Genomic DNA, 21247 nt, shown 5'->3' on the forward strand with positions numbered 1-21247 from the left:
AAAGGAAAACCACAATTAGTGAGGGAAAAAGTAATGCAACCCCATGCTATAGAATGAAGAGACTTTAATTGTTTTTATTTCTGAATAGCAAGAAGAATCTGCTTGGCCTAGAATAAGTTTGTGAAATTATATTTAAAGAAAGACTCGAAAGAGAGCCGGGTCACCGTAAACAATTTTGTGCCACCCTGTAGGGGGATCAACTTATTGGATTTCTTCTACATCCTGTCTGTCTCCTTCTATGTCTGCACCACAACTTCCCCGAGACTTTATTAGAGTTCTCGGTAGCTCTGGGCACAAATGGATATCTAATAATTTCCCTGTGGAAGAATCAAACATCCTTGGAGAGAAAGCTAAGCCAAAACTTCTCAGCAGCCAACACATTCTTTCCTAACATGGCAGCTAATCTGCAGGAGGGGAGAATGTATAAGAAGTCCCAATTGGAGGAGAACATGTTTGAAAGGCTTCAGTGGCAAAAGTCCTAATTTATTCCCCATAGCCATTAGTAACAGTTAACATTCACTAGAGGGATGCTGTGTGAATCAAACTTGTTTAACCCCTATTATCACAGAATGGTAGTGACAGCAGTGTGAAGTTACTAAAGCAACTCCCCCTATTTATCTATGCCACTCATAAATACTTGTTTTCAGGGTAGTGTGCTACAAACACAGTGGATACTGGAAAAACAAAGCAGTCTTGATGCAGCAATGATGGTAGGTAGTCTCCCAATTTCTGTGACAACAGAAGACAAAGAATAAAAGGAGAGGCCTCTCACACCGCCACTCTTCCTGTCAGGGCTGGTTGCTAATGCAGGCATGTGCAACCACCTAGATTTTGTGCTTAGAAGAAGCCCCTTGTGTTTCATGCTTTGTTGCTGTCATCTTGTATTTCTTCAGGGCTCCCATGCATTTTGAAGGAAATCCTGCTAACATTGTCTTAACATTAGCTGAGTGTTTCCCTGTGTTTTACCCCATCATATCATAAAACCTTGTGAGGTAAGGCAGAGTTCACTGCCTCTCTTTTCCAGAAATGCAAAAGAGAAACTCCCCCCACCCCCAGAAGGCTAATCTTTAAGAAGGCTGAGACCTGCAGCCAGGACTTCAGGCTTGAAGGGTCCTTTCTGACAGCTACAGCCTCATGTATTCTGAGCAGCGTGACAAGAAGGGCTGCACAGGCCAGAGGAGCCTCCTTTCCAGGAGACCCCCATTACTAATGATATTTTACCTCAACGTTTTTGTGCTTCTTTGAAGATTTTATAGTTTGGCAATTTAGTCATTATCTAAACCCCAGTGATCGTTATGTGCAAGTGTCCTGCCTTAATTGGCAAGGTCATATCTTAGTTCTCTGTGCTGGTTTGACCTCTGTCAGTACACAGATAGGATCTTACTTGCTGCGTGTGTGCCTTCCTGGGACTTTTTTCTTAGCTTTCAGCTGTAAGAAGCAGGGTTGTTAATTAGGAATCCCTTGGGACATAGCTGAAGGATTTCCAATAGTGGGTAATAAAGTGTCTCTATCCCACTAGAATATGTGTGGCAGCGCCAGGTGAGGCGGGAAAAGAGCAGCAATGATAAGATCCTGGGTTCTGAAAATTACAGAAACCACGGAGAGACAAACGTGGCAGGCATAACCAGGATTCCTCATTTTGCCCCGAGGGCAGAACTGAAGATAAGGTGTTTCTAAAGGTATTCGTTTCTAAGTATAAAGGCGGGTTTGAACCTCAGAGGACAACATTGCTTTTCTCTTTGACATCCCAAGGCCCAATCCCAAACCAACTCTGTCCTTGGAGGACGCAGCATTGGAGACACCACTGTGCATTGTGTGCGGGGAGGCACTAAGAACTCTGATTGCATGCTGCTTTCAATACAGAGTCATTTCATGTAAGCCACAATTAAACATTTACAATTCATTTAAGAGCAGTAAAAGAGACATGGTTTTAAGACATAATTGCAGTGTGGGATTTACAGGGCTTTTCTTTATATCCAAACATTTGCAATCATGAGATTGATATATAAGAGAAAACTGCCTTTGGAAGAAGAAAATATTCCATAATTTTACTGAGGGGGCACTCTGAGGCTTTTGCTAACTGAAGTTATAAACAGCTTAAATATAGTATAAAGATTTGTGTTGACATTTTGAATAATCATTTTTAGTTCTGTATATAAATAGTAAAACTTGACATTCTCTCCCTCGGACTATAAGGATATCTGTGTGGAGCTAGGTTGTGTCAATTTGGGTCAGTTAACTACAGTTCTCCGTCATTATAGTAATCCAACCACATACCTTTATGATATGGGATTGGCTTCATAATATCAGAGATTTTTCTAAGTCTGTCTGCTGAGATATACAGTCTTCATTCCATACTTTGACACAGTTGTTACCTAACTATGAAAGAGTCCCCAATATTTTCAATGTGAAAAAAAAGCCAACATGGTAAGACATAAAGAAAAACGTAACAGTACAAGGAGACAGGAAATACAAGTTCTATTTCCTATTTAAACTAATCAGTGCCTTTCTGAGCCATTTCTTCTTAAAGCATGCCTAATGTAAACTATACAATCTCTATTAGCCATGGCCCCAGTATCTCTTTTTCTTTCATGTTTTCCTTGTCAATATAAAGAACAAGTTAGTCCTCCCTCTGGCTCATTCTTTCACTTTTTCTTGCTTGCCATATCATGGGTCAAAATATTGTACCAGAAAACAAATAGAGACAGATGGGCTGGATCTGTCTCCCCAATGCAGTATGTGTAGGTTGAGTCGCATATTAGAGCATGAGGGTCAGCTGCCTTCCATAATGAATGAAAACTGACCCACAAAATAACCATCTAATTTAATAGAGACAGCGCAAAACTAAAGCCTATGTCTCATGATTCCAGCCCATGATTGTTTTTTGATCTGCAAATGTGTTGGTATTGACACGAGTGTGACAATGGGTGAAAGATTAAGAAATCCCATATAAGTGACACCTTCAGATTTCTTGCTTTTCTGGGATAATCTGTCCCAAATAGCACACAGAGGCTTGGAAGGAGGAGTAAGTTATGGGTACTGACAGGAAAGCTTGGGCCAAACCAAATTGCCAGCAGTTGTTTGTGGCCTCTGAGGATACTGTAGCTCCAACATCTAAATTCAGGTTTTTAAAACTGATGACACAGTTCATCAATTAGTACATTTCAAACAAAAAAAATTAACCTTTAAGTAATCAACTTTGGAGTGACGGTACACACCCATAATCCTAACACTCGGGAAGTTGATGCTGAGGATCGAGAGGCTGAGGGAAGGCTAGGCTACATGAGTCCCTGTTGAAGATGCGGGAGTAGCAGGAGGCCCAGAGAAGGAGACAGTAGTGGTGGTAGTGGCTATCCTGCAGATATAATCAATGTATTTATTAATATTTTAAAAGAGATCTTAAGTTTAGTTATGGTCACATTTCGTGATCATACATTAACTGTGCCTGTTTCCTTTCTGCACATCCTGCCCACTTCTTTTTTATTGTTAACAAAATATTTATTGACATCCTAGCTCTGAGTCCTTTCTTCTTGGTGGTATATTTCTTAAGATCCCTGTAAAGTCTTAAAGACTGGAGTAAAGTGGCCTTGGTCTGGCAGAAACAACAGGTACTGTGACTGGTACCTTAAGATGCGGGCACCGGAAGAGCCTCATCCTGGCAAACCAGCAATCTCTGCCTAACCCTCATTCCTATTCTGTTTCTCCCTGTGTTTTTTACTTAGTTCTTTAAAAACTCTATGCTGCATCTTATAATTTGGATGCATTCATTTGAGCAGAGAGACAGCATTTGAAGCTAAGAAATAGTTCTGTGGACATCAGCCTCAACTCGAAGCAAAAAAGAACACATTAAATGATCATGTGCAAGCTAACGAGCTCCAGGATATGAATAGCTCTCTGTGTGCATTTGAGCTATTCATTGGGGTTTGCATTCGGAGTGTGGCAGTCTGCAGGTTATGCTAGCACTTACAGTTAACATATTAGTTTGAGCAATTATTTATACTAGTATTTTCCTGGTTTCTATAAATTCAGAAAACTCATTGTGTAATTATTGATCATCTAGAGTCTCTTTCATAAATTGCTTGTTCCTAGTTTTGTATATCTTATAAAGGACTTTTAATTAAGAATTCATAGGTTTTACCATAACAGAGCTGGCACACATATGAACTCAGAGAGACTATGGCACGTACACAGGGCTTGTACGGGTCTGGACCAGATGGTCCTAGAGATGAAAAGAGAAGTGAACGTAAGCCTCCATTCCAGAAGCAATTGATAGCTACTTGAAAATGAAAAACAAAAAACATGCCCCCCCATGGGAATCGTAATGGGAAAACAAACCACTCTTTAGGGCATGCCTCATGCCCAGAACTATACAGCCAACAGAAAATAAACTCAATGGCAACTCAGGAGTTTCTTTGCCTCATAGAGTTGAGAGTCAGGACATTAAAATAATAATAATAATAATAATAATAATAATAATAATAATAATAATAATAATAAATCCTGACAAGTCCTTTGCATATACACTGAGGCTTTCAGTTTTGTGTTTCTATGGGATTCCTATGTTTGTAAATGTGTGTATCTCCAAGTCTTGAGGTTTTGGTTTTGGGGTTTTGTTTTATTTTGCTTTGTTTTTGAGATTTTTTTCTTTGGCTCTTTTTTACCCCTTTTTGTTTGTTATGTCCTGTTCTGATATATTTGTTTTCATTTTATCCTAGTATACTGTATTTGATGTCAGTATTTCTTTTCTAAGAAGAGACAGAAAGGGTGTGGGCAGAATGACAGGGCAGGAAAGAAAGAACTGGAAGGAGTAGAGAGAGGGGAAACCATAATCAGGCTATATTGTATGAAAAATGCATTTTCAGTAAAAAAAGAAAAACAAAAAGAATTAATGTGTCTTTTGTAAGAGTTTCTATTGATTGATGCATGATTTAATGTGTCCTTCTATCTATAGTTCATATATCCATATACATATTATGTTTATGATGTTTTTCATCAAATAGAAGATTTTAGAACTCTCATTAACTATTTTAAATAATTGAAATTGGACTAGAAAGAAGGCTGAGCACATCCTGTTCTTATGGAGGACCTAAGTTTGATTCCCAGAACCCATGTCAGATGTCTCACAACCACATGTATCTCTAGCTTCAGAGGAATCTGACATCTCTGGCCTTCACAGGCACCTGCACTCCTATACACACCAAACACACACACACACACACACACACACACACACACACACACACAATTTAAATTTTGTATTTTGTATTTTTTTAATTCAGGTTTCCCAGTATATTTAATTAAATAATTACCAATAATTCTTCTAGTTATTACTCAGTCATGTATCAACTTTTCATTTAATGGCATTTTACTTGTAGGATCTTTTTCATTTCCATTGGCTTCATTACTTATTTCTAATTAACACTCACATCAGTAATCAAGAAAAGCCTTATAAACTTTTCAAGTATCATAACAAAATACCCTGAGTGGTTTTATTTTTCAAAATAGAGTTAGCTATTTCTCTAGTTCCTAGGATGAGCTTACCAATTTATAAAATTCCTTTCAACAAAATCCTTTTCTATGACAGTTATCTAGCTAACTAGCTTGTGTGTGTGTGTGTGTGTGTGTGTGTGTGTGTGTGTTATCATACACATGGCATGCCTGTGGGGGACAAAGTACTAGCTGCAGGAGTCAATTATCCCCTCTTCCATGTGGTTTTGGGGTTCACTCAGTTCATCAGGCTAGGCAACAAGTTCCTTAACCCTCTGAGTCATCTCACAGGCCCTCAGTTTCCATTTCCTAAGGGTCATTACTGATGTTTGATTTTGCTCCTCTCTGATGTCATGGTTCCCTGATTCCTTGCCATCTTTATGTGGTGCAGTGGTACCTATGCATTTGAAGAAGCAAACTTGTATTCTTGTCATTCCAGACTGCATTCAGCAGGATCCCTTCATCAATCAGCACACTTAGGAATTCTTAGCACACAGAGTCCATACAGACCTCTCAGACAGGCTAGTCTGGTGTCTGTCTCAACAGGCAGATGGGTCAAAACCTTGGTACTACTAATATAGGTTTGTCAGTTGGACTTGGAGGTGGACCTGGAACCTAGGTATCAATGGTATAGGCTTATAGTTTGTATTTTCAGGGTCTACTGGCTATACTGGTTCCATGTGGCTGATTTGATGTAAACCCTGAATCTTAATCTGAACAATTGTCCCATACTGAATAAATCTGCTTCTGGAGCTACAGGGATCTGACAAAGACCTTAACTATGGAAGTCTTGAGCCAAAAGAGACATTTGCTAACCTAAATTTATGGAGCCCTGCCTGGCACATGAGCAAATCTACAGTCATATTCAGCCTATAGCATGTGTCTACGGTGTGACTTAGATCACAGTTTCTTGAGGCAGACCCAATGCTAGAATCCATGCCAAACTTGGATTCTCACTTCACATGTCATCCTCACATGGTTATTGTCTCTCTCTACACCACATTACAAGGCTTGGGAAAGGCATGCTGAATGGTGTGAAACCACTTTTCTATTTCTCCCAGTATGCCTTTTTTTTTTTGGTCTCTATTACACCCAGATGACATACCCCATCTCTAGACTTTTCAACTCTTGTGAACATGTTTTCAAATGTAGAACTACCCCAATTGACAGTTTTATGGGAGAGCAAGCACTGAAAAGTCCTATTCTGTGTGCTTAACATCCACATTAAATTATTTCTTATTTATAGGAAAAGTAGTTCCAGGATGAGGTGTGAGGCTAGTAAAGCACTTGCCTTAGCACGCACAAAGCTTTGGATTCCACCCCCAACAATGGTGAATCTCTGCCTTCTACCCCGGCATGTATAGGTCTCTGCATGCTATCCCCAGTATGAATGTGAATGAGTTTTGGGGTTCAACAGCTAGCATGTGTGAGTCTCTGTGTTCAGTTCCCAGCAATGAAAAAATAAATCTCTAAAACGTGTTAGATTGGTGCCAACATTAGTTCTGTCTTATTCTCATTTGGCACGTTGACTTGGATGTAATAATTTTAGAATTAATGATGCATTCTTTATGAGAAATCAGTCAATAATGAATCCATGCTATTAGACTTTTATTATGTCCACAGTTACTGGCACTGTTTGAATAATTGTGTATTGCACAAGTGCATCTGGAAAGAAAACTCAAATGAAGTATAAATTAAAGAAATTAATAAATGAAACAGAACTTTTTACATGGTAAACACCTCTCTCTTCATTTTGTAAAACATCATTGCTTGCACTTGTTTCCCCAAACCTTTGAATGAATGCTTTTTCAAAATATTTTTCAGTATGTATCAGTAACCAATATCTGGTAGGTAATAACGCTGTGAGTCTCCCTCTCTCTCTCTCTCTTCCTCTCTCTCTCTCTCCCTCTCTCTCTCTTTCTCTCTCTCTCTGTGTGTGTGTATACATATATATATATGTGTGTGTGTGTGTGTGTGTGTGTGTGTGTGTGTGTGTGTGCAGAACTTCACTATATAAATATATCCAAGTGTGCAAGACTGCTATCAGATCTGGTATCAAGGATAAATAAAAAGTAAGTCACAAAAGATAGAAATAAAAATCAAGTTTATTTTAGCCTGTCATATTTCTTTTGGTTCCATCGTATTCGAAGACTTGGAGAAAACTTTTCTGTGCAGTCAAATCAATACCAACTATGAAGAATTGATAAGCATGTCTACAGAGGGGGAAAAATGTCATTTTGAAAGGACACGTAGCTGACAAACATTACATGAGAGTAGCAATTGGAAGAAGCCCCAAAGCCCGTGATTCTCCCACTCTCCTGTAAGGGGACCCCTTCGCAGGGAAGCAGCTCCTAGCAAACAGCACACCCTTTGCTAAAGGCTTTCCCTCTTGTGTTCACTCTGTCTAATGATGATCCTCAATGTCCTTATGTTCAGGGCACTGGTGGCTGGAGGTGAATATGTCTGGTCAATGATCACAGCTAATGATATAAAGCTTCTCTCTTAATGTGTGCCCTCTCTGTCTGAAGGGCAAGTACCTCTGCATAAAATTTTCACTGAGAGTTGTTAATTTTGTTTGTTTCTTGACAAGATTCAGGGTTTGGTTTTTGCCTGAGCTGTGAAGGTGCATGTCTCCAATCCCAACCACTTGGAAAAACCAAAAGCTCAAGGTCAGCTTGAGAATATTAGAGAGAATCTGTCTCAAATGACAAAATGTGAAAATGAGGGATGGGGCTGTATGTAAGTGACAGAGCATGTGTGTACTAAGTTCAAGGCCCTGGGATCAACTCAGGACTACAAAAGTAAGATGAAATGAAATAAGGACCTAAAAGTCTCCCTGGCCTGTCTGAAAGTGCTTCCTTCCTCTAAGAATTAAATGTTTGTTTTGCAAATGACTTATTACTCTCTACATACAAACACATAGACAGGCAGAGAATATGGCACTGAGCTATTTAGATATAATTCATCTGTTTTTTTAATGTGTATTGTTAATCATTTTTCTTTTTTTTCTTTTTTTATTTATTTTATATAACCAAGTCCATTTAAATGAAAACAAACATTTATAGACAATATTTGGGAATTTAGACATTGTTCTTTCCAAACTACTTCCTGCTGGTAAGGGGCGCTGTCATGGGGGATTCGAAGAAGATTCAGAAATCCTGGCTGTAGTCTGTATAATTCATCTTTAAAAGGCATTTCCTATCATAAAACCACAATGTTCAAAGATAAGTGAACTTATGAACAATGCTATTAGATGATGCTTAGACTTCTTTCAAATGTATTACACTTCCCTTACAACTTTGAACTCAGAATCATCATTGAAGTATATAGCTTCACATAACAGAGATTGCTTTGAGATGGAAATGAGTGACCCGATATCATCCTCACAGAAGGTAAAGGGACCTGGTGGGAGTGGGTCCTGATTCTTTGTCTTTACACTGTCCTTCTGCCTTGATGTCAGCTGGGCTCCCTCTTATTCCCAAGAAATGGACTTCAGTCTGTGGCCCAGTTTAGATATTTGTGCTTCTAGCCCTGTCCTATCTCTCCATCTTTATCTTAACACCTGTTTGAATCCCAGATTCTTTTTGATTGGTGTCTCTGCCTTAACTGTACATGCAGACTGTGCTATGTCAGCCCATCTACAGCTTCCTGAAGGCCACATCATGATTTAGGAAGCACTGACACTGTGTGTTAGACTGTCACTTTATGCCTAATGTTGTCTGATGTGAGATGTTATTCTGTAAATATGTTTTTCATACTGGTTAATGAATAAAATACCTTTGGCCAACAGTGTTTTAAGATAGAAGATAAAATATTTTCTTTAAATCTTGCAAAATGTTAATGGACTAAATATTGTTCTTGTTTGATAACTGCTTTGTTATATATTTTGCTATGTTAAGGTTAAACCCCTTCTTTTTTATTGTAGACAGAAAAGAGGAGATGATGGGAGATGTCATTCTGTAAATATGTTTCTCCTACTGGTTAATAAATAAAACACTGTTGGCCAATAGGAAAGTAAGATAGGCAGGACTAGGAGAGAAAGAGGATTCAGGGAGAGGTAGAAGGAGATTCAACATGGAGGACGCAGAGAGTAGAACGCCGGGCCCTCTCTCGGGTAAGATGAGACCACGTGGAAATACTTAGATTAATAGAAATGGGTTAATATTTAATACAGAGCTAGCTGCTAAAATACTAGTAACTGGCCAACACCTTTGTATCTAATACAGCGACTTTGTGTGTTATTTGGGGCTGGCGCGGCTCACGGCTGTGGGACCAGGCTGGTGGAAAAACATACTCATAACAGTTGTCTCTCAGAATTTGTGAAGTTCAGTGCTTTTGAGATTTTGTGTGTGTGTGTGTGTGTGTGTGTGTGTGTGTGTGTGTGTATGCTACCTTACTGGGCCAAAGTGGCTCACACCTTTAATCCCTCAGGAGGAAGTGGCAAACAGATCTCTGAATTCGAGACCAGCCTAGTCTACAAAACAAGTTGCAGGACAGTCTCCAAAGCTACACAGAGAAACCCTGTCTTGAAAAACAAAAACAAAAAACAAAACAAAACAAAAAAAATGTTGGCTCTAGGATGTCTCGGTGGTTAAGAGCAAGTATTGCTCTTCCAGAGGACCTGAGTTCAATTCCCAGCACCTTTGTCAGGTGGCTTACAACCACCTGTAACTCCATCTCCATGATATCCAACACCCCTGGCCCCCACAGGCATCCATTCTCATGTGTACACACACATATATACACATACTTAAAAATTAGATTTAAAAAAATTCCGACTCTGGGTCTAAAGTGCAATAAGAAAGAAAGGTGAATCACAGCCTTTTTAGTGGCAATGACATTCCTTACATGGTGCAATCCCTTATGATTTTGAAGACTCTTTTCATAATGTTATTTCTAAGTAAATTTAGAATTTGCCTGATAATAATGTGGAAGGCTGCTGTAGGATCCTCCATATATCAGTGAACAACCTTTAATAAGACATAAAAATTCTTAATATGTGTTGGTACTAGTCTCCCATAAGAACACGTATTTCAGCAGAAGAGCAGACCCGCCCACTAATCTCTAGATTAGAAACTGGTACCAGGGCTGCTCCTGCAGCTTCACAGATAAATCAAAGCCGATACCGTCTTTTGATACAGCATTGCCCTTTTCCCAGAGCAGCAGCTAATTTTTGAGACTCCCCTCAAGAAGGATAACACCTATGGCCCTGTGCTAGTTGTCAGTTGCCCGAGGTGTGTAGCGGAGCTGGCTGATAGTGATGGGGCCACTCTATGTCTCAGGGAGGAAAAGGCTATTAGTGGGCTTGGTTATTAGTGTGCTGTGCCCAGCTCTGCCTAATAAATCTACCTCCTACTGAAAGCCACCATTTGTTATAAACTGATATTTTCTCAGCACAATGATATGGGTAAGAAAAAGTTCAAGACTCAGAAAATTAAAATCTGAAGCCAGTCCCACTCCATACATTGTTGCTGGAATAAACTTAGAGTAAATCTGTCCCCAAGCTTTGGCTCTCTCATCTACACAGTGAATCTATTGGTACTGTTCAAAAAAGACTATGCAATAATTTAAAAAATTATTGTAGGGGGTGGAAGAAAGTCTTGGAGGTTAAGCACTCTTGCTGATCTCTGGAGTTCTGTTCCCAGCATCTGACATAACTATGACATTAGTTCCAAGGGGGTTGACACTCACTTCTGACCCCTGATCACCACCCCCCACATATGTGAGAATACACACAGACACATATAACTAAATAAAAAAAAAAACAAGAGAAATATTTGAAACACATGAAACTTTATCCACATATAAATCGCTATTATTTTAATGTTTATCCTCTGAGATAGGTTTGTACATTTACAGAATGAAGCAGGGAGGAGCCAGTGGGAAACAGCACAATCTGACTTGTTCCTGAGGTTGATATGGGTTAGGGCATAGGATGCTTTCAATAACTTCCTGCAGAGCAGGCACTGCTGGGTACCAGAAGTGATTCACGTACTTAAAGGAACATTTGAGACCCCAAAGAATATCTCCCATCTCTACAGAGTTCAAAGTCTGTTATAATAAAATTGAAATATAAATGAAACCCACACTCTTCTATTATCTCTTGCCAGACAAATGTACATGTATGACTAGGGAGCAGAAATATTTTTATCCTGGCCCAAAGAGGAGAATGGAATTTTAACCTTTTGCTTTCCTGCTTCTTTCATTTGCATCAATAATACATCACAGAATGGTTTCAGACTGAAGGATGTACTTCATGGGAGACACAGATTATAATGCACAGATTTCTATCAAAAGATGTTAAAATTGTCTTGCAAAGAAAACCCAAGTTCTGAGTTCCTGCCTGTAACCACAGATGACAAAATGCAACAATGGCAGCTCATGTGTGTGCCATTTACCCAAAATACTGGAGAAAGTTGCAGATATAACACTAACTGAAAGTGGCTGTCTGCCCATAAAGGAACAGTGGGGATCTGGTCATCTCCCAGCACCTTTAGAATATGTGGCAAAATGCCAGCCACTAGAACAAGAGATGAATCTGGGAGTCATGAGGTTTCCTGGCCTTGGGTTGTCATGTGGATTTCTGTTCAGAAGATGATCCTCCCTCCATGCCAGCATCACAGGAAGGTGTGTCCATGTGAGGCTCCTGGGATCCAGGCATTGACTCCTGCTCTTCTTCATCTGAACCCAAAGCTTCACCCTTCTAGGAGGGGACGATTTCTGGTATTGAAGATTCTCTGGGGATCATCTTCCTTCTTTGCCCATGTGAGAATATCCATGGTCAGAAGTAGAAGGAGCAGGACATAGGCTGGAGGGCTTTCCTGCTGACCAGTAAAGATGGGAAGCTGGGCGGTTCTGGTGCATGCCTCTAGTCCCAGCCCTTGAGAGGCAGAGACAGGAGGAACTCTGAGAATTTGAGTCTCAGCATGGTCTACAGAGCAAGTTCCAGGACAGCCTAGGGATACACAGAGAAACCCTATCTCAAAAAAAAAAAAAAAAAAAAAAAAAAAAAAAAAAAGCAAAGATAGGGAAGGAATCAGAGGTCACTCATGTCTAGTCTACAGTTACAGGCAGGAACTCATAACTTGAGTTTTCTTTGCAAGACAATTTTAATGTCTTTTGCTAGAAGTCTGTAGGTTACCTTAGTCAAGGTACAGGGGCACCATGATGAGAGTGATGCAATTCCAGACTCTTTGGTGAAAAACAGCCATCACCACAGTGGGTGAGTGAAGACAGAAGTACTAAAGAGCTGTTCCACAGCCGTGACTTTGGGTGTCCGGCTCTCATAAGTGACTATCCTGTCTTACAACAGAGAATCTGAAAGTCCTAAGAAGAGAGAATGTAATAAAATGAAAACCAGACTTCAGGGTGTGGTGCCTTCCTGTCCCCTTTTATTTCGCTAATATTTTCAACTAAAGCATTTTAAATGCACACGTATTTTGTGTATCTTTAACGTGTTACTGTTTGCTGCTTGTCAACTAGAAAACAGTTGTTGTTTTACAATACTGAAATATAGCCACCATCTAGTGGCCAAATCTGGTTACAACAAACTTGCACAGACAGTTGTGGGTGAGAACATTTCACATCATTTCCTGCGTTTTGAAAAGGTAAAGTTCAGTGAAAATGGAAACCATGGAAACCATGGTATTGACAGAACCAACCACAAAGAGAAAATGTTTTTTTTTTTTCTTCTTCTTTTTTTTTTGGTTTTTTGAGACAGGGTTTCTCTGTGTAGCCTTGGCTGTCCTGGAACTAGCTCTGTAGATCAGGCTGGCCTGGAACTGACAGAAATCTGCCTGCCTTTGCCTCCCGAGTGCTGGAATTAAAGGCATATGCCACCAACATCCGGCCACAAGGGAAAATTGTTTTCTTTTTTAATTAATTTATTTCTTTTATTTTACATATCCATCCCAGTTCCCTCTCCCTCCCTTCTTCCTTCCTTTCCTCCCTCCCTCCCTTCCTTCCTCCCTCCCTTCCTCCCTCCTACCCTCTCCCCCCTCACATGCACCCTGACCACCCTCCCCTCCCATCCACCCCCCCATAGGGCTATGCCATCCAGGTGGAGTCATGTAGATCTGTCAAGTCATTTGAAGTAGGGACTAGGACTTCTCTCCTGTCTCTAGATTAAGGCAGTTATCCCTCTATGGGGGATGTGTCCACAAGGTCCTTTTGTGCACCAGGAATACATCCTGGTTCCACTGTCTGAGGTCCCTTAGACTGCTCAGACCTTCTAGCTGAAACCCATGTTCAGGGGGTCTGAGTCAGTACAAGGGGAAATTCTTTTCTCTAAAATTTCAAAGTACTCTCCACATAGTTCAGGCTCTTGCCAAGACAATGGGATGCTCTCTGAAAACTGACTGCTAGGCCCCACTGGGAAGACAACACCCAAACAACTAATTGAAAATGGAGAGCTGTAGCTGATGCGTACATAGAACTCTCACCCCTACCTTCTGGTGTCTTTGGTTTGGGAAGGTACTGTGCAGGCTGCCATAAGAGAAACATAAACATCAACCCAGCCACAAAACCTTTGATCTACAATCTTCCTGCCTGTAAAACATGTTGGGGTAATGGTGTCAAAAGCTTGTGGGAGTAACCATCCACTGTCTGATTTGACTTACACCCACAAGATGGGTGACCAAGAGCCAGAAACTAGATAGCCCAGTGACCTAGGGTAAAAAACAGATACTACCTATTGAAAATCAAACAAAAGTAAGAGTTAAATGACTCCTAATGACATTCTGCTATACTCAGTGCCTTCCTTATTCAGCCATCATCAGAGAAGCTTCCTTCTGCAGCAGATGGGAATATAGAGAGAGTGAGACCTTGGAACACACAGCTTTGATGAGGTTTTCTCCAGCAAATCTCCCCCCACACACACACTCAGGGGAACCTATGGGAGAGGAGACAGAAAGAGTGTAAGAGACAAAGATGAGGAAGGACACCAGGGAAACAAGTCTGTCTAAATCAACTGAGCAAACTCATTATGAGCTCACTGAGTCTGAAGCAACGTGCACAAGGCTCACACGGTTCTGCAGGAGGACCTCTGCTTATATGTCACAGGTTTCATTCTATTATTTTTATGGAATTCCTTAGTGTGGGACTAAGTGAGTATCTGATTCTTGTGACTTCTCTTGGGGCTCTTTTCCTTCTGTTGGTTTGCCATGTCCAACTTCAATATATTATTCTATCTTATTATATTAGTTTTGTTTTTGCCACTTAGAAGCCTGTTCATTTCTAATGAAAGACAGAAAGAAAGTGGATCTGGATGGGAAAGGGGGTGGGAGAAACTAGGAGAAGTAGAGATTTAAATAGTGATTTAAACAAAGAGAGAACAAGAAATTAAAAAAAAGAAAGAAAGATTTCAAAGCACAAATTCAAGAAAACAAAGAGGTTGGGTGTAGCCACATTGGACTAGTACCCAGAACCTCCTGTGGGATTTTCCAGCCAAAAGTGACTTGGCAATACCCTATTAAAAGGGTAGAAACTTGAGCAAAAGATGCAACAAAACAGTCTTCAATATTTGTTATCTATACTCCCATGGTTAGTGTAGCATGACTCACAATAGCCTGGATGTGGAATAATCCAAATGTTCATGAATTACACTGGTATGTACAAAAAGTAAAATGATATTAGACCCTCCAGAAAAGAGAAATCCTGCCGCCTGCTGGAAAAGATGAACCTGGGGCCATTATGCTAAAAGAAAAGAGCTAATCTTATGGGAGAGGGTAGAGTACCTATTACTAGGAAGTGGAAGAAAGAGACAGTAAAGACAAGCTAGAAAATGAGTACTCACATGCCTACCTACCTAGTTCTATAGCACAAAATTGTTTACAATAATCTTACTTGAGATTTATCACAAAACAACCACAGTTGCAATTTCATGAGTCCATGCTTACCTCAGATTCAAGCTACATACCTTCAATTTGCATGGCTATTATATGGTGACCACATGTCAAAGTTTTTGCATGTTCTCTCAGGCCTTCACAATCTACCAGATGACATCTATTCCACCACTAACTCCTGTCCCATTGGCTCTTGACCAGGATAATTCAAGCATCATTATCTGACTGCTATTCCTTGACTCAGTACATTTCTGTCTCAGGGCCTTTGTACCAACTAATTAGTTTTTCTTCCTTCCACCTTAGGTTTCAATTGAAATATTTCTTCAAAGGCACAGACTCAAAGACTTGTCAAACTCTAAGCTCTTCTTTCTTTAGCTGATTTCATTTTTGATACCTGTCATGATACTGAAGTTGTATTATTTAACATTTTTTTTTATTTTTTTAAAGATTTGCTTTTACTTTGTGTGTATGGATGCTGTGCTTGCTTGCATGTGTCTATGTACCACATATATTCAGTGCCTGAGGAGACCAAAAGAGGGGACTGGATGCCATCAAGCTGAAATTAGAGACAGTTGTGAGCTATCCTTTGAGTGCTGGGAACTGAACCTGGGGCCTCTGCCATAGTAGCAAGGGATCTTAACCCATTGAGCCATTTCTCCAAACTGAGTGTTCTGTTTTTTATTTACAAGTCTCTAAATCTCCAGTACAAATTCCATAAGGGGAGGAACTCCATTGTTGTGGGCCACTGTTCCCTGGAGGATTGTTGGTGGAGGGCTAAGTAAATAAGGTTAGCAAGTACCCTGAAGTATCTGGGCAGAGATATAGTTAGGCAGGCAAAAGCCTGTGCAGACTCACAGCATGATGAGGATGAAGCCACTGATTCTGACAGAAGAGAAAGCATGAACTACTTTATGGATGAGTGATGTTTACACACAAAGGGATAATAGAGCCATCATTGGCTTGAGTCATAGTCAACTGATAGGAGCTGGGGATCAAATAATGTACTTTGGTCATGTTGAGTGGTCTTTGGGTCTTTACCTTACATTTCCTCCTCTGACATTTTCTTTTCCTCTCCTTCCTACACACCAGTCTAGTATCTTGACAATGGCTAGAGGGAGGAATGACCTCAGAACAGATAGCTCTTGCCACAATGCTTCTTGCAGATCCCAGAGGAACCACAGTGGTGCAAAAGAAGGGTACCCTTCTGAGTTCAAGTCTAAGTAAAGAGTATGGCTGCCCCCCGAAGGGCCTCAACTGTGGTGGCAAGACCAGAACCCTACCCTGGATTCTAGGAATGCAGTTTGCTACAAATCCTATACTGTAAGTAGAGGAGAGGTTGTTGTAGAGTCTACAGGACTTTGTAGCAAACAAGTCCTCATTCCCCACTGGGAACAATCTTTTCACCCACTTAAAGGAACTTAAGAATGTCACCTGTGCAATCTGTCGTTCTCAAATTTCATGATGTTGAGTGGGAGCCTTAAAAGGCTAATTCAGTGTTTGCATTCGGCTAAGATAGGCTTGCCTGGGTATGTGGACTTCTGCATCTGTGACCAGGACTCTTAATATTTGCAGCATATTTTTACCTGTCATTCACCTCCTCCCACACTCTTATGTCTGCTGAGAAGTACAGAGTAGTTTTTCATTTATTGCATTCACAAAACATTTTATTACAGACTATTTCAAGCAAATACATAAGTACAGAATATTATAACGAACCCTCATGACCTATGAGACTCAACAGTTAGCCCCCTACTAAAATACACTCCCCTACACATGGTATATGCTTTGACTGAATCTCAGAAACAATGCTTATATGGTCCAGAAAACTGACCTCAACTTTTATCTTAGTTGTAGGAGTCTATCTGTGACTTGGCCAAATGCATACACCTTCTTGTTGAATAAAGGCTAAAACTAATTGTTTTGCAACTCCAGACTTCAGATCTGAGATACAGGATGGTTTTTCAGCTTTCCTTCCTTTTTTAAATATCTGGATATTGATCTAAGGGCCTCATCTATGGTAAGTGCTTCATCACCAAGCTATATCACAGGACTCATTTTGTTAAAAGACAAACCAAAAAAGGCCTTTCACACATGTTCTAAGTTGCCCATGAAAGCTTAATCTTGAGAGGCTCCTTCCTCAGCTCCAATCGGGAATAGAAGCCTGCATGACAAGTCTTTTAAAGGGTATGATTTATTTCTTCCAAGGTTAACGGGTAGGATGTTTAGAACTATTTCTGCTCCCATCTGACAAGACACCATAGATTCTCTTACAACTAGATACTTTACTGACACCAAGCCTCAATGTGCTTAAAAACCAAAAGTCATGAAGAAACTGCCATGAAGATGCTGAAAGAAAAGCAGAGCTGATGGCCAGAGAGCTGCAGTGGCCAAACCCTTCAAATACCTGAGCTGTCAGGCAAACAAGTGAAATGGCAACAGCTGCCGTGAGCTGTCTTAAGGGTGATAAATGAAATGCTGGCCAGCAGCTCATCTATTTTCTCTTTAAACAGTTGGCCCATGTTGTGTAGGACTGCCTGCTGCAGGTGGCGTGGATATGCATGCCTGTGGCTGGCTGAGTCCTGGCCCATCTCGGCTATACTACTTACTATCTCTGAGAAAATATAATTAGCACCCAGAAGGGAACATCTAGGAGAGTAGACAGGGGTTCAAATAGGCTACTATAGGCCCCACAGCTGGAAAGGGACCCACATGGGCAACATCACACAAAGCTCTTGGTTCCCTGGCTTACCAACCTGACCACACATTCTATTGAAGTATGTCTCTCCTTCCAGAATTCTTTTCATGAAGTTGTCTTGAATTCACTGATGTTTGAAGTAGATAAAGCATAGTATCATGAACTTCTTGACTAAAACTTCCCAAAAATAGGCCATGATACACATCATTATGACAAGAAAAGTGAAAGCATCAGGATGTTGAGTAGCTGGTAATCCCATGCAGAACCTTTCTGCAAAACAGCTATTCTGCACAGCCCACTAAAGACAATCAGCTGTTCATTCCCAAGAAGCATGAGTTTTCCAAGTACATGGGAACAGTGCCCAGCTTTCCTACTCCTGGGGCCCTGCTGGATCAACAACAAATTTAATGTGAACTCAGGATGAATTCTGGAGTCAAGTGATGTGAGGAAATCAATCCCGATTTCCTCAGTACATATAACAGAGAAAAACTAAACTTTCTTAGATGCATCTAGAGGCAGACATTTTAGTTAAGCACAGCATGTTTCCCTGTGATATGAATCAAAGTAAAAGAAAACATGAACAAGAGATTAAGAGTGAGGACAGAATGCCAGAATTCTCAAAATAAAAAAAAGATTGTGGAAAGACATGAAATTGGTCATTTTTTTTAATTCAACAATTTTCTGTCTCTGAAAAATAAAGTGGTAAAGGTTTTGGAATAGCACATAGAAAATTCTCAATAAAATATGACAATGAATCTCACTGAATAATTTTAGTTTCCAGAGGAGGTGTACCAGATAAAGGGAATGTGTCAACATAATTTTGTTACCCTGGCTCTGAAAAACATGACTATCAAGATACTATTTTAAGTCAATGAAGCAATACAAAGAGAACTTCTAGTTTTTATTTTCTCTTTGAGTTCAGAAAAATGTATATCCTCTTCCCAACTCACTGCTCACTCCCTTGGTGATAACTCTAAGTTTATTTCTGCCACATCATCACCCACATTACCATTGAGTACATCATCTTTTTCTTTGCCATGTGTCTTATCACCACTGTGAATTTTAACTGTAATTCCTTTGAATTATCTATAACCCAGTAGGACCATATTTTCCATACTGTATTTTAATACGTCATAGAACATTTTTACTTGAAATTAATTAAGGCAAAACAAGACAGAATCGAAAGGGTGATATTTTAAAATATATATATATATATATATATATGTATATATATATATATATATATATATCTTTTTCAAACAATTACATTTTAAATCTCTACCTGTAATAATTCTGGAGGGTATATGGATCAGAGGGGTGTCCTACGAATACACTAAATTCTTCCTCCATTATTATAAAACAAATTGAAAGCACTCAGTTTATTTTTAAAAACATTTTCCTCCTCCTCCTCCTTTTCCTCCCTTGTCCTCTTCCTCCTCCTTTCTCTCCTCCCTTTCTCCCTCCTTCTTTCCTCCTTCAAAAAAAAAATCACCAAATTGCTGTTGACACTAGTGCAGCAGAAGGGCCCAGGATCCTCTGGGCCAAGGATTAAGAAGCCACCCAGTTTGAGAGGAGGATTCAGCAGTGGTCTGAGAGCTAAGATCTTGCTTGAGGTGTGGTAGAGGCCTCATGGCTTGAGGATGTAAAGCCAAAGACAAAAGCCCTATCACCAAGCTGGACCTCCTAGTTAAGGACATGAAGATGAAGTCCCTGGAAGAGATCTACCTGTTCTCCCAGTCCATTAAGGAATCCAAGATTCTCCCACCCACCCACTCCCTTGGGCACATCCCTGAAGGATGAGGTTCTAAAGATCATGCCGGTGCAGAAGCAGATGAGGGCTGGCCAGCAGATCAGATTCAAGGCTTTTATCACTATTGGGATGTAAAATGGTCATTTTGGTCTTGGTGTTAAGTGCTCCAAAGAGATAGTCACTGCTATCAAAGGGGTCACCTTGGCCAAGCCACCCATCATCCCTGTGCAGAGAGGCTACTGGTGGAACCAGATTGGCAAACCCCACAGTGTTCCATGCAAAGTGACAGGCCACTATGGCTCTGTGTTGGTGGTCTCATCCCTACCCCTAGAGGCACTGGTATCATCCTCTGCTCCTGTGTCCAAGAAGCTGCCGTTGCTGCTGGCAAGTATTGATGACTACTACATATCAGCCAGGGGATGCACTTACACTCTGAACAACTTTGTCAAGGCCATCTCTAAGAACTACAATTACTTGACCCCCAATCTTGGAAACAGACTGTGTTCACCAAGTCTTCTTATCATGAATTCACTGATCATCTTGTGAAAATTCACACCAGAGTCTTTGTTCAGAGGTCTATGCCCTAGATGAGGCCAACACATAAGGATTTTTATACAAGAACAATAAAGTGAATTATATGTTTGTAAATGTTTGCTGTTAATTGAGACTGGATAACATCCCTTCATTTCATTTAATATTTTTGGTCTCAACTTAAATGATCATTTTATATGCCTTTAACTGTTCCATAGCTTCATTCTCCAATACCTTACATAAAAGATCTGGTTAATGGAACTTTTTCAGTGTACACAGCTGTGGACCTCATGTCCAGGAATGACCTACAAGTGACATCTTTCATAGTTAACTTCTAAAGGAATAAAGCAGCATATTCCTCAAGATTCCTTCTAAGCTTGTCTGATGGTTACAGTTCTCTTCACCATCATCTGAGTGTTCTCTTCTGGATTCTAGAACACACTAGCTAACAGGGACAGGTTTGCACATACTGCTCCTGAGTTCACTTTTCTCCTTTTACCTAATCAAAATGGATGGACTCCACAAAACACAGGCAACCCCATGAGTGCATAGGAATTCTTTTGTAAGATGTATATTCTGCAAACACAGACCAACTATTATCTTGGAAACACAACCCACAAGATGACTGAATGCCCTTGATGATTTTCATTTTCCTTTCAGTGTGCCTTGAGAAGTTGCTTGAAGAGAAGTCACATGAGAGATCCTGTTCCTGCCACTGGTAATAAAGATTGATTGGTATAAGCATGTGTACCACACACACACACACACACACACACACACACACACACACACACACCAAAGGCTTTGCTTAAAAGATTTATAAATAAAGTGCCCATCCTCTCAGTTGCTCGTTGGCTTTATATTTACCAAGAGTCAAATCCTCCAACTATAGGACATCGGGGAGTTGAGAATTCACTTTTCAAAGCAAAATATTAAATGAAT

General features: G+C 40.1%; 1 pseudogene; it reads left to right on the forward strand.

Annotated features, from left to right (window-relative positions):
• The first annotated feature begins 19647 nt into the window (after window positions 1-19647).
• Window positions 19648-20406, forward strand: LOC127226814 (40S ribosomal protein S2-like; annotated as a pseudogene).
• Window positions 20407-21247: the final 841 nt, after the last annotated feature.

The sequence above is a fragment of the Phodopus roborovskii genome, unplaced genomic scaffold (assembly GCF_943737965.1).
Source record: "Phodopus roborovskii unplaced genomic scaffold, PHOROB, whole genome shotgun sequence".
Lineage (NCBI taxonomy): Eukaryota > Metazoa > Chordata > Mammalia > Rodentia > Cricetidae > Phodopus > Phodopus roborovskii.